General features: G+C 35.6%; 1 pseudogene; it reads right to left on the bottom strand.

Moving 5' to 3' along the window:
* Nucleotides 1-7,761: 7,761 nt before the first annotated feature.
* On the bottom strand, nt 7,762-8,389 carry LOC123239363 (annotated as a pseudogene).
* Nucleotides 8,390-13,369: the final 4,980 nt, after the last annotated feature.

Raw genomic sequence — 13,369 nt, 5'->3', positions numbered from 1 at the left:
TTTGAACTCTTCCATAGTTTGTGAGGAGTTTTCCTTATTTGAGGAGGGTCCGGATGCTTGTTTGTTTTCCTCCTCTGTTTGCTCGGTTGTCTGGATTTTCTCTGTGTAAAAGTTGTCGAGTGTTAAAGACTTCTTTTTCTTGTTGTTCTTCTTTCTCTTCTGAGCTTCCTGAGACTGGGTAGCCATCATTAGCCCAGCAGTTTCTCAGGTTTATCCTCGCGCTCACTGTCTGTCCGCGGTCTATTGGCTCCTGAGGTCTGAGTTCTGGTTTTTTCCAAGGTCAAGCCCCCTGGTAGACCCCCTTGCTTGATCCTCTGCGGGAGGTTCCTTTACAAGTCTCAGGGCGCTGCTTCCACAGTCGTATACCTGTCCATGCTGGTTCCCCACTCAGGCTTTAGTTCCTGGCTGTGTCTGCCTCCACTCCCGCCTCCGCAGTGCCTGCGCTCTCAGCCCGCGCTCTGTGCCCTGCGTCCACTCTCTGCTCCTGTGCTCAGATTTCGCGTGCGTTTTTTGCTTATTGGGGTCCTAAATCTTGCTGCTCTCAGGAACAGGCCCCGGAGCTGCCAATGTCTCGATGGGTGCCCCAAACTTGCTCTATTTCTTTTTAGCTGGCTTCGGCGCTATAGATGTGTGTGGAGGGGGTGGGGGTGGGGTGGTTGCTCAGCCCGCAATTTAGTGAGAGCTGTTTCACCCCTTTATAGCATGGAAATACCTCGATTCCACGTACCTTTCACGCTGTGCCCTGTTGTGGGGTTCCTCCATTCGTCTGGACTTCTTTTTATGTCCCCTTGAAGAGTTTTGTGTGTTTCGGTCAGGAGAAGTTAAGAGCTGCTTCTTACTCTGCCGCCATCTTAACCCAGATCCTCTTGAAGATTATTTTTAACATTTTAAAATTCATATTTTTCCATCCTTTCCCTCCCTCCCTTTTCTGAGATGATAAATAATCTGATATAGGTTATATACCTGCTTTCAAATAATACATATTTTCATATTGCTCATGTCATGATAGATAGCATATATCACATATTCAATAGAAATTTCATGAAGGAAATATAATGGAAGACAGCATGTTTTAATGTGCACTCTGACTCTGTAATGTAAAGATGATGGCAGGATGGAATCCCTGCAAAATACAGGGTCAGCCTCACCCAGAATTGCAGGGGACCCCCCCTCCCCCGGAGAACTTTGGGTGAGGGGAGAGTTGAGAGGGAGTTTGTCAGTTGTTTCTGGGGGTTAATGTGGGCAGATATCACTGCTTACTGCTCCCGACTTGGGGGTTCACCTGAGAGGGCCATTGTGGCTAAGCCATCGTAGTTTCTACTCAGGAGTTAGCCTGCTTAGTAGGGTTAGTCGTTACCAACATCAATACAACAATTATTTATTGATATAGAGATTAGAAATATTCACTATTAACAAGAGAGCCATTTTAGCCAAGTGCCCGTCACCCCATCCTGTGGGGGGGAAGGGCAGCTTCAACCTAACAGATAAGGGTTACCCTTTCCTTATTCAAAACCTAATTACTCCCTCTAGCTTTTCCCTTTCCTTCTTAATATAAGTTTTACCTTCAATATCTGTGCCTGGGAATTATTTGGGGATACTCACTGCTCCTAGTTATCACATAGCTTGAATCCTCTCAGCTGCTAGTTTTAAGAAGATCAGATCCATCTCAGTCCTCAACATTTAGATAACTAGCTTCTACTTATTCCTCTATCAGACCTGTGGGGAATATAAGTTAAAGAAAGGGGACATCATTGGAGTTCAGTTTCAACCGAAACTTGCCAGAAGTACCTCAGCTTGTCTCCATTTTCCAACTGAAAATCAACTGCTTGGTGGGGAGGGGTTTGAGAGCCAGGAGTGTCAAACCCCTTCCCTTCTCACTGAAGCCTGTCAGTCTGGGTCTGTGTCTTGGAGGTTTCTGGCCCTGGCATAATTATCTGCTTCCCCAAACTATCTGTTATTATTAACATAACAACTCCAATAGTTCCTTCTTTGGCCATGGATAGCATTTCATCATGATTCCCTTGGGGTTATCTTGGAGACTTTTCTGATGAGTTAGTCCTTCACAGTTGACTGTTGTATAATATGTCTGTAGCTATATACATTGCTCTCCTGGCTGTGCTCACTTCATTTTGCATTGGTTCATAGAAGTCTTTCCAGTTTTTTTTCTGAACTCCTCCTATGCATTTTTCTCTATGGTTAATAGAATGCCATTACAACAATATACCACAACTAGTTCATCCATTCCCCAAGTGATGGACAATGCCTCAGTTTCCAATTCTTTGCCACTACAAAAAGAGTTGCTTTGGTACATGTAGGTCTTTCTCTCCCTATCTTTGTTCTCTTTGGAATACAGACCTAGTAGTGGTATTGTGGGATCAAAGGTTATGCATAGTTTTGTGGCTCAAAGGTCCTATTAGTCAGTCTTGTGGGTGTGAGGTGGTATCTCAGAGTTTTCTTAATTTACATTTCTCTAATCAATAGTGATTTGAAGTACTTCTTCATATGATTATGGATAGTTTTAATTTGTTCATCTTAGAAGTGTTTATTCATATCCTTTGACCATTTTTCTATTGGGGAATGCTTTTTTGTTCTTAAAAATTTCATTCAGCTCTCTAAAGATTTTAGAAATGAGGCTTTTGTCAGTGATACTTGCTATACATTTCCTCATAAAATTTAGTTTCCTTTTTAATCTTGGTTGCATTGCTTTTATTTATATAAAACATTTTAATTTAATGTAATCAAAATAATTTATTTTATTTCTCATATAGTCCTCTATGTCTTGTTTGGTCGTAAATTCTCCCATTATCCATAAATCTGATAGGTAAACTTTTTATGTTGTCCTAATTTATTTATGGTGTCACTATATATTTCTAGATGAAGTGTCCATTTTGACTTTTTCCTGGTATATGGTGTGAAATGTTTGTCCATGCATAATCTATGCCATACTGATTTTGTAAGAAATAATGAAATCTTGGGGTCATAATTCTGAGCTGAAAAATGGACTTTATTTTTTATTTTTTATTTTTTTTGTTTTTTTTTAAACCCTTAACTTCTGTGTATTAGCTCATAGGTGGAAGAGTGGTAAGGGTGGGCAACGGGGGTCAAGTGACTTGCCCAGGGTCACACAGCTGGGAAGTGTCTGAGGCCGGATTTGAACCTAGGACCTCCCGTCTCTAGGCCTGGCTCTCAATCCACTGAGCTACCCAGCTGCCCCCTGGACTTTATTTTTGAGTAAGTATAGTCAGTGATCCCATCACACCTGTTCTGTGATGAAAGAAATCTTATAGATGTTCATAGTTTTTTATAGGCTTTTGACAGTTTGTACAAATAATTGATTCAAACTCACATACTCAAAATCCATTAGGTAATAATTGATAAATTCTAGCATGAGGTTCAAGCAATTTTATTTGTCTTACAACGAATACCCTTAGATAATAGTTCTTAAGCAGAGTCAGAAAGACCAAAATTAGAAGGAAAGCAATAAACTGGGAAAAATTTATAACAAAACTCTCTGATAAAGGTTTAATTTCCCAAATATATAAGGAACTAAGTCAAATTTTTAAAAAATCAAGTCATTCTACAATTGACAAATGGTCAAGGGACATTAATAGGCAGTTCTCAGATGAAGAAATCAAAACTCTCAATAATCATGTGAAAAAGTGTTCTAAATCCTTCCTGATTAGAGAAATGCAAATAAAAACAATGCTGAGTTATCACCTTACACCTAGCAGATTGGCCAATATGGCAGCAAAGGAAAGCAATGAATGTTGAAGGGGGTGTGGCAAAATTGGGACACTAATACACTGCTGGTGGAGTTGTGAATTAATCAAACCATTTGGGGTGGGGGGCAATTTAATTTTGCACAAAGGGCTTTAAAAGATTCCCTGCCTTTTAATCCAGCCATACCACTGCTGAGTTTGTACTCCAAAGAGATAATAAGGAAAATATTTGTACAAAAATATTTATAGCCACACTCTTTGTGATGGCAAAAAATTGGAAAATGAGGGGATGCCCTTTGATTTGTGAATGGCTGAACAAAATATAGTATCTGATAGTGATGAGATACTATTGTGCTGAAAGGAATAATTACCTGGAGGATTTCTATATAAACTGGAAAAACCTCCAAGAACTGATGCAGAGCAAAATGAACAGAACCAGGAGAACATTGTATACTGAAATAGGTAAATGTGAATACCAAGTTCAGACAAGGGTCCACTCCCACAATCCAACAAGTAATAGGACACACAAGATAACCTGCACAAGGAATGTGAGAAATGGGTAATGGGCAAAGTTCACACTCAGGTTGGCAGTTGACAGTTTACTGGTCACCAATCTAGCCAGAGAAACTCAGATTTTGGAAGATATCTAACAGTGGGCTCTTTCTTGGGTTGAGGAAGACACAGGAAGTAAATAAAAAGAGTTTAATAATGAGTTTTAGGATGTAGGTTGTAGGATGGACATGTAGGAAAAGGTCACACTAAAACTAGGTATCTATGGAGAGACTCCAGGGACTGGAAAAGGTGGGACAAATTCTACTCTGTGCTAACACAGGCTGTCAGGTCCATCTTCTCAGGTTAGAAGGGGAAATGGATGTCTCACAACTGGGTTCTCATAAGCTCCAGGGATGATCTAAGGTTTTCCAGGAACACAGGTCCACAGGAAGTAAAAACCACAAAGAGATGAAGACAGGGAGCTGAACCAGTCTGGATGTCCACCATCCAGAGCTAGGTTCACTGCTCAAACCTGAAGTTCCACAGGATAGATGTTTCTTATAGGAGACAAATCTACTTTTCTGGACTCTTCTCTGAAGACTATTAAACCCAGTATCTAACTGCCTCAGCCATACCAGAATCACTCTCAGGAAAAAAAAAAAAAAAACTTACTTCCTTCTCACTATTCCATGATTGGAACTCTCCAGCACTTGCCTGACAGGCCTGGCTGCCACTTTATACTAAATGTCTAAAATCCTAAGGATTTATATTTATATCTTTACATCCTACCTTATAAATTTGCTTATAACAGGTCAGAAACTGAAACATCATGGCACAATCAAATGTAACAGACTTTTCTACGAGTAGCAATGCAATGATCCAGGATAACACCAAGGAACTTATGAGAAAGAACACTATCCACCTCTAGAGAAAGAACTGTGGGAGTAGACACACAGAAGAAAAACATATGATCGATTACATGGTTTGATAGGTATATGATTGTGGTTTTGGCATTAAAAGATCACTCTATTGCAAATATGAATGACATAGAAATAGGCTTTGAACAATGATACATGTATAATCCAGTGGAATCACTTGTCATCTAAAGGGGGGAGGTGAGAAAAGAGGAGTAGGAAAAATCATGAATCATGTAACCATGGGAAACATCTTCTAAATAAATAAGAATCACTTAGATTTTACATATAGGATTATCTAACCTTTTGCTTTCTTAATTTCAATTCCTTTAGGAGGATCATATACTATTAGAGATCTAACTATATAGCTGAAAACATAAGCAATAATGCCTTTTGCAAATAAATTTCTCCACCCTCAGTTCAATGATTACACAAATGATTAACTCTCAAGAGACAATTGTACTCCAATTAAAACAAAAACTTGGATTAGGTGAAGATATGCTTAAGAAATTCCCAACTATATACAGAGAACAGTTTATATCACTTGAGTTGCCTATAGTAGAACATATTTGGTTGGTAAGTACATTCAAATTTCAAAATCTTCAACCACAAATTAAGGATTTTTTGGGACCTGGACAGACTACAGTAGACTGAAAACAGTCACAAGCTACAATTTGCATTATGCTTATATCATCCACTGAACACTTGCTCTGATGATAGGAATTTGCTATAAAAGGAAAAAGCAAGGAAATGATTACAACATCAACTCTAGTTTTTTAGACATAAAGCCACAGAGTACCTTAACACTGTTTAATTTCAAGTAAGAGTCAGAGCTGTCAATCAATCATGTAATAATAATTCCACTTCTTAGTCAGTTTCAGGAATAATCAGTTAGGAAACATCACTATCCACATAAGTTGGGAAGATCCCAGCTGTACTGAGATTGTTCTCTCAACTTTTCCCATAAAAGGACCTACATCTGCAACAGTTCAGGATCACACTCCCGTGTAGCATGACTTTTTCTCTTATATTGGATTACCATAATGATCCAACTATACCTGAATTCAACTGCACTCTCAAAAGCTTTTATCCCAAATGATGAATCTCACCAATCACAGCTCAGAGCAGAAAAAATTTACATTCTTAGTAATTCAATTTCATCATCTTGAAGTTCTATAACCCAAACTCCCCCCCCCCCTTTTTTGTCTTTTCTTTCTTCTTTTTTTTTTTCTCTCTCTTTTTTTTCCCCAAGGCTGGTGACTCTCCTCACACAAAAGCACACTAAGCACTTGAAGTACTTTAGCAATTTTGTCAAACAACTTTAACCTTCCTTCAAAGGCACATTACTTATAGAGCTCATGATTAACAAGAAAACAACACGGACAAGTTTCTCAGTAATGCAAAATGCTTGTTTAACACAACTTTCTCTTAGCAAAGTTATCAAGCAATTTATTTATCTTATAACTAATTCCCTCAGACATTAACTCTTTTTAAAAAATTAAACCCAAATCTGTAGTTATAATATAAAAACACTTTGTTTTTATATACAGTTTGAAATCTATAATGAACAGAAATATATCAGTTTAATTCCCAAACTAAAATTAAGAGTACCAAGACATGTAAATAGTTAGCACACATTCTAGCATCCCTTAGTTATGCCCTGACAACATAAAAGCACAGTGACTCTGTAGAATAAAAAATTAAAAAATAAGATGAATATTTAAAAGTTCAGAAGGAGAATGAAAGAAAAATAAAACCAAAACAAAAGCAAAGTCATTACAATTCATGTGCACATAGAAGCTATTTCTTCATAGGCATTGGATGAATATAATTTTTTTACTTGACATTTTTGTATCCAATCATAACTTTTATATTACTATTTTTCCTAATTTTTCAATAAAATTTTTAGTGGAAAATTTTAATTTTCTGCTAAATTAAATAACTTTTAGTCTAAACTTTGGAAGATTTATTGACCCTCTGCAAATTTCTGGCAATGGAGGAGAACTACTACTACAGTCTCCTATTTCATATAACATATAAGCAGAAATAGAAATTATATTTTATATTTCATATAACATATAAACAGAAACAGAAACAGAAAAATAAATAGAATGATTAATTAAAAAATCAAAGAAGAAAGATTCTTAGGCCAAAAAAAAACAGCAACTAGGAATTATAACTATGGCACGAAAAAAGGTTTGTGGCAAATTATAAATCAGCATTGGCTTTTTTCCAAAATTATCATCTATAGTTTCAAAAGTCTTAGGATCCTAAGAGCCTAGAAGTTTCTAGATAAAGCAGTCAAATTCAAAACCAGTGTATACATTCACCAAGAAAATACAGTATTTTTGGTGTTCTCAATAATCTGGCAGACTGAAAAAATCCAAATGTGAGGGATAGTCACAAAAGTGATTCTTTATAAATTATTCTTATATATATAGTCATATATATAATTATTCTTTATAAATGAAAAAACAGATGACTCATCTGTTGATATACTAATTAAAATAACAGAAATGTTTATAAGAATCTAAACAAAACTAAGCATACAGGTGCAATATTGAGCAAATTTTGATTTTACTACATATGGACATCAAAGAACATTTTCGTTTATGAAGTATTTCAAATTGCTACTATCATTCTAATTCTTTCCAGTTATCAGTAAGATTACCTTTGCTTTGCCATCTAATGCTAACAATTTTTCCAGTTGATTTGATATTCCACCTAGAACTGTTTCCTGAGCTGGTCTGGTTGGTGTACTTGGTAGAGAACTCTTAGTCTCATCTTCCCAACCTGGCCAGGAGAGATGATCCCTAGAAGAGTCTCCTAAATCAGTGACTTAATTTTTAAGAGTAATCTGAGGTGGCTCCCATCCTTCAATCTCATCTGGTTTCTTAGATTGCATATTCTGTTTTAACACCAAACTGTCTCAAAATCCAGATTTCTTTTGGGTCTCCATATCTTCTTTTATTCTTAAATTAGTTCCTTTAAATATTGGAGATTTGCATTTTTCTAGAAGCTGCTGTTCATCATCTTTATTAAACATTGAGGTTACTTCTTTCCAACCTCTGAAACTATCTCCCTGAAGCTTTGTGACAAGTTGAGACACTGAGGAGTTAATTTCATCTTGAAGTAACTGGTCCTTGTTCTGAGAGGAGGTGGTGGCTGAGGCGGCAGGAGGCGGCAGCACTTTCCCCTCAGCCTGGGTCTCCTCTTCCTTGGGAAAATATCCAGAAGTACTTTGCTCTTGTTCAGTTTCCACATGCTACAGGAGGGTTGGGTTGGGGGAGTTCTCTTCCTCACCCCCCCCCTTTTTTTAAACTTGCTGGATTTCGATACAAGTGACTGAGGATCTATAAAAAAAAAATTCTGGTTTATGATTTCAGTGAGGAGCCCCCACCCCTGGCCAGAGCCCGGAGCTAGAGCAGAAGCCTGAGCTTTTGGAGCCTCATAAAAGTAAACAGAGTTGTGGCTTTGAGTCATTAAATCTGAGGACACCAATAATTGACATAAATTCCTAGAAAAGCAAATACCATTCCTGCTTTTATCACAATTAATAAGCAATTGAGATGAAGTTTTCTAACATTTTAGTTACATATGCTACTTAAAGAATTTTAGTAGTTGAATTAACTTTCTACTAAATGATATAAAAATAAATTCACTAAAATAAATTCAAGTTAAGCTCTTCAATTTCCAGTTTCCCTAGCAGTTTCTGTCAAATTTCTTTTCTCTCAAAACTTGAATCTTTGGGCTTACAACACTAAGTTACTATGGATATTAACTGGTAAATGTTGATTACATCATCTACTTCATTGATCCACCACTTTATTTCTTGGCCAGTACCATATTGTTTTGGTGCTTTCTGCTTTATAGTACAGTTTGATATATGGAACCATCAGGCCTCCTTCTTCCATTTTTTCCCCATTAATTTCCTTGATATTCTTGGCCTTTTCTTCTTCCAGATGAACTTTGTTGTTATTTTTTTCCAGGTCTATGAAATAATTTTTGGACTGTTTGATTGGTATAGAACTGAATAGGTAAATTAATTTAGGTAAGATTGTCATTTTCACTATAAGGGTTCAGCCTATCCACGAACAATTCATGTTTTTCTAATTGTTTAGGTCTGATTTTGTGTGAAGAATGTTTTGTAATTGTGTTAAAATAGTTGCTGAGTTTGTTTTGGTAGGAATACCTCCAAGTCTTTTATACTGTGGCATCATTTTGAATGGGATTTTCTTTTCTATCTCTTGTTGGATTTCATTGGTGATAAATAGAAATGCTGTTGTTATGTTGGGTATATTTTGTATCCTGTGACTTTACTGAAGTTAATTATTTCTATTAGTTTTTTGGTTGATTCTTTAGGGTTCTCTAGGTGTACCATCATCTCATTTGCAGAAAGTGATAACTTTTTTTCTTAATTGTCTGTTCTAATTCCTTTAATTTCTTTCTCTGCTCTTATTGCTATAGCAAGCACTTTTAGTACAATATTAAATAAGGTAGGTAATAATGGTCATCCTTGCTTTATAAATGATGTTATTAGGAATGGTTTTAGTTTATTTCCACTATACATAATGCTTGCTGATGGTTTTAGAGAGATGTAATTTATCACTTTGAGGAAGATTTTCTTTACTTCATTGCTTTCTAATGTTTTTATAAGGAATGGATATTGCATTTTATGAAATTTTTTCTGAATCTATTGAAATGATCATGTCATTTCTATTGCTGTTGTTATTGATATGCTCAATTGTACTATGTCTTTTTAAATATTGAATTATCCCTGCATTCCTGGTATAATACTTAATCTCATAGTGTATAATTCTTGTGATATAATCTTGTAATCTCCTTTCAAGTATTTTATTTAAAATTTTTTAAATCAGTCTTCATTAGTCAGATTGGTCCATACTTTTCTTTCTCAGTTTTAACTCTTCCTGCTTTAGGTATATTTCATATTTCTGTCATTAAAAAAGGGTTTGAAAGAATTCCCTCTTCACCCATTTTTAAAATTGCTTATGTAGTACTGGATTTAATTGTTCATTGTATATTTGGTAGAATTCACTTGTGAATTCATTCAGCTTTGGGGCCTTTTCCTTAGGAAGTTTTTTAATAGTTTGCTCAATTTCCTTTTCTATGATAGGATTATTTAAATATTCAATTCCCTGTTTTGTTAATCTGGGTAGTTTATATTTTTTGTGGTAATTCATCTATTTCACTAAGATAGCCAGATTTATTGCCATATATTTGGAGAAAACAATTACCTATAATTTCTTTAATTTCTTCTTCACTGTTTTGATTTCCCTTTTTAAAAAAATTTGATACTGGTAATTTTTTTCTTTAAAAAATTAAATTAACAATTGGGTTTTCTATTTTATTTGTTCATTTTTATTAAACTGATTCTTTGTCTTGTTTATTAGTTCAATAGTTTCCTTAATTTCAATTTTTAAAATTTCTCCTTTGATTTTCAGGATTTCTAATTTGGTGTTTAATTGGAGAGCTTTCAATTTTTATTTAATTTTGTAATTTGATTTTTAATTTTTTAGTTTAATGCCCAATTTATTGATTTGCTCTTTCTTTAATATATATATACATATATGTATGCATGTACGTATTATATGTATATATAAATGTGTGTGTTTATATATAAATTTCCCCCTAAATACTGCTTTGGTTACATGCCATAAATTTTGATATGTGGTCTACCCATTGTCATTTTCTTTATTGAAATTTTGATTGTATGATTTTTTCTTTGACCTTACTTCTTTAAAATAAGATTATTTGGTTTCCAATTAATTTCTAGCTTTTCTTCCTGCTGCCCTTTGTTGAGTATAATTTTTATTGTGTTTCTATCTGAAAAGCATGCATTTCATATTTCTGCTTTTTTATATTTGGATGTAAGGTTTTTATGTCCTATTGTGTGGTCATTTTGTGAATGTACCATGTACTACTGAGAAAATGGTATATTCTTTTCTATTTTGATTCAGTTTTCCCCAGAGGTATATCATACCCAGTTTTTCTGATGTTCTATTTTTCTCCTTTTAGGAACCTAGATGTTATGCTATTTGGTGTATATATGTTTAGTATTAATACTCTTTCTTTGTCTATGATGCATTTTATCATGGCATAATTTCCTTACTTATCTCCTTTGATCAGATCAGTTTTTACATTTGCTTTGTATAAGATCATGATTGCTCCCCTTGGTTTTATTTATTTATTTATTTTGTTTGTTTGTTCGTTTTACTTTGGCTGAGGCATAGTAGATTCTTCTCAAGGCTCTTACTTTTACTCTGTGTCTCCCTGTTTTAAAAAAAATGTTTTTTGTAGGGAACATATTGGGGTTTCTGGTTTGCTTTTTTTTAATATTTTTTTTTAAACCCTTAACTTCTGTGTATTAGTCCCTTGGTGGAAGAGTGGTAAGGATAGGCAATGTGGGTCAAGTGACTTGGCCAGGGTCATACAGCTGGGAAGTGTCTGAGGCCAGATTTGAACCTAGGACCTCCCGTGTCTAGGCCTGACTCTCAATCCACTGAGCTACCCAGCTGCCCCCAGGGGTTTCTGGTTTTTAATCCACTTTGCTATCCTTTTTCTACTTTATGGGTAAATTCATTCCATTCACACTAACAATTATGATTATTAATGGTTTTCCTCCATATTATTTTCCCCTTGTTTATTCTCCTCTCTTCTTTTATCATTTCCCTTTCACAGATATTTAGTTTTCTATGACTGCCTCTGCCCGCTCTCCCTCCTTATTGTCTATCACCCTTTCCATTATTTTCCCTATCCTCTTATTTCTCTATAGAGTAAGATAGGTTTCCATACCTGAGTGTGGGTGTAATCCCCACTTTGAGCTACTTCTGATGACAAGAAGATTCAATCATCATATTGGTCCCATCTTTTTCTCTACCGTTTTGTCATTTATGTGCTTTATTTATCCCCTTATGTCTCTCCTTTTCTCTTCTCCCCATCTGTTCTTCTTTCTCATTCTTTTTTTAAATATCAGCCCATCTTATTCAGATTATTTTCTTCATTCTGTGTATCCTCATTTTCATTGACCTAATAGTGATAATATTCTTAAATATCTTTGGTACTTTAGGTATCTTGCATACTTTAAGTATTTTAATTAATAATTAAAATTAATCTTAGAGATATATATTGAATTATAGTTATTTATTGTTAAAAGTGAGAGAGAGCAAGAACAATCTAATTAAGTTGTGTCATACCTTTTTCCCTCCAGGTTCCATTCACTGTGGTCCCAGTCATGTGGGCCCAGTGTGGCTCCAAGCCACTTCTTAGAGATTAATAGGCCAGATAAAAATAAGGCCAGCAGTACTGACTAAGGAGAAATTGCAGCTTCAATATAGAAAGAGAAGGCAAGAGAGAAAGAACCCAAAGGAGAGAATGAAATATCACCTTATCAGTATTACTACAAAAAAGTCCTCAAACTTTGTGATATTTCTCTAATTCTTGGTTCCCAGTTCAAGTGGAAACAAGGACCAGCCACAAGCCACAAAGTGCCAGATAAAATCAAAGGCTGTTGAGAGACAGAGAGAGAGAAAAGTTTTGGTTCCACAAGGAGAATAAGAGAAAGAGAACAAATGCCTGCTCAGCCCCCATCTCTTATAAGGCTACTGAAACCATTCGTACTGGGGCTCTCTGATTGGCGGTTTGAGTCATGATTTCTGACCTCTAGGTATGCCACCTGCCAACCCATTCAGAAAGTCAGGGATTCAGGTAGCCATGTGGTTTCCCCTATCACATGACTTGATTCTGACTTAATGCACATTTGCAGATAAGAAACTATATTTTTATGTTAATTCCACACACTTATCTTTCTCAGGTTTCATAGATATCTTAATTATTGCAATGATCACCTTCCCAGTTTTGCAAATGACCATCTTGTATTGTAAATAGCTTTTGCCAGTAACCATCTTGTGCCAACTGTAGCAGATTTTAGAATACTCAAAGCTGGCATGAGACAGTGGAAGACTTTTGGAGCACCCCTATAAATAGGAGATCATCCCAAGGCAAAGGGACTCATTTGTGAGTTAGGTGGGTGGCAAAGGTTGGAACAGGTAAAGCTCTCTAGTCAAAACAAGAAGCTTTACCACAGACTTGTGTTAGTTGTCTCATTTTAGGGATATGCTACTTAGGTCAATTGTTCAATACTGAAATCTGAATTATATTTTATCATCACCAACAGAAATATTCATCAATAACCATCAAGAAAGTCATTTCTGAAAATCATCAGAT

Source organism: Gracilinanus agilis, chromosome 3, assembly GCF_016433145.1.
Source record: "Gracilinanus agilis isolate LMUSP501 chromosome 3, AgileGrace, whole genome shotgun sequence".
Taxonomy (NCBI): Eukaryota; Metazoa; Chordata; class Mammalia; order Didelphimorphia; family Didelphidae; genus Gracilinanus; species Gracilinanus agilis.
Note: the sequence above shows the minus strand (reverse complement) of the source record. Positions and strands in the feature narration are given on the sequence as shown.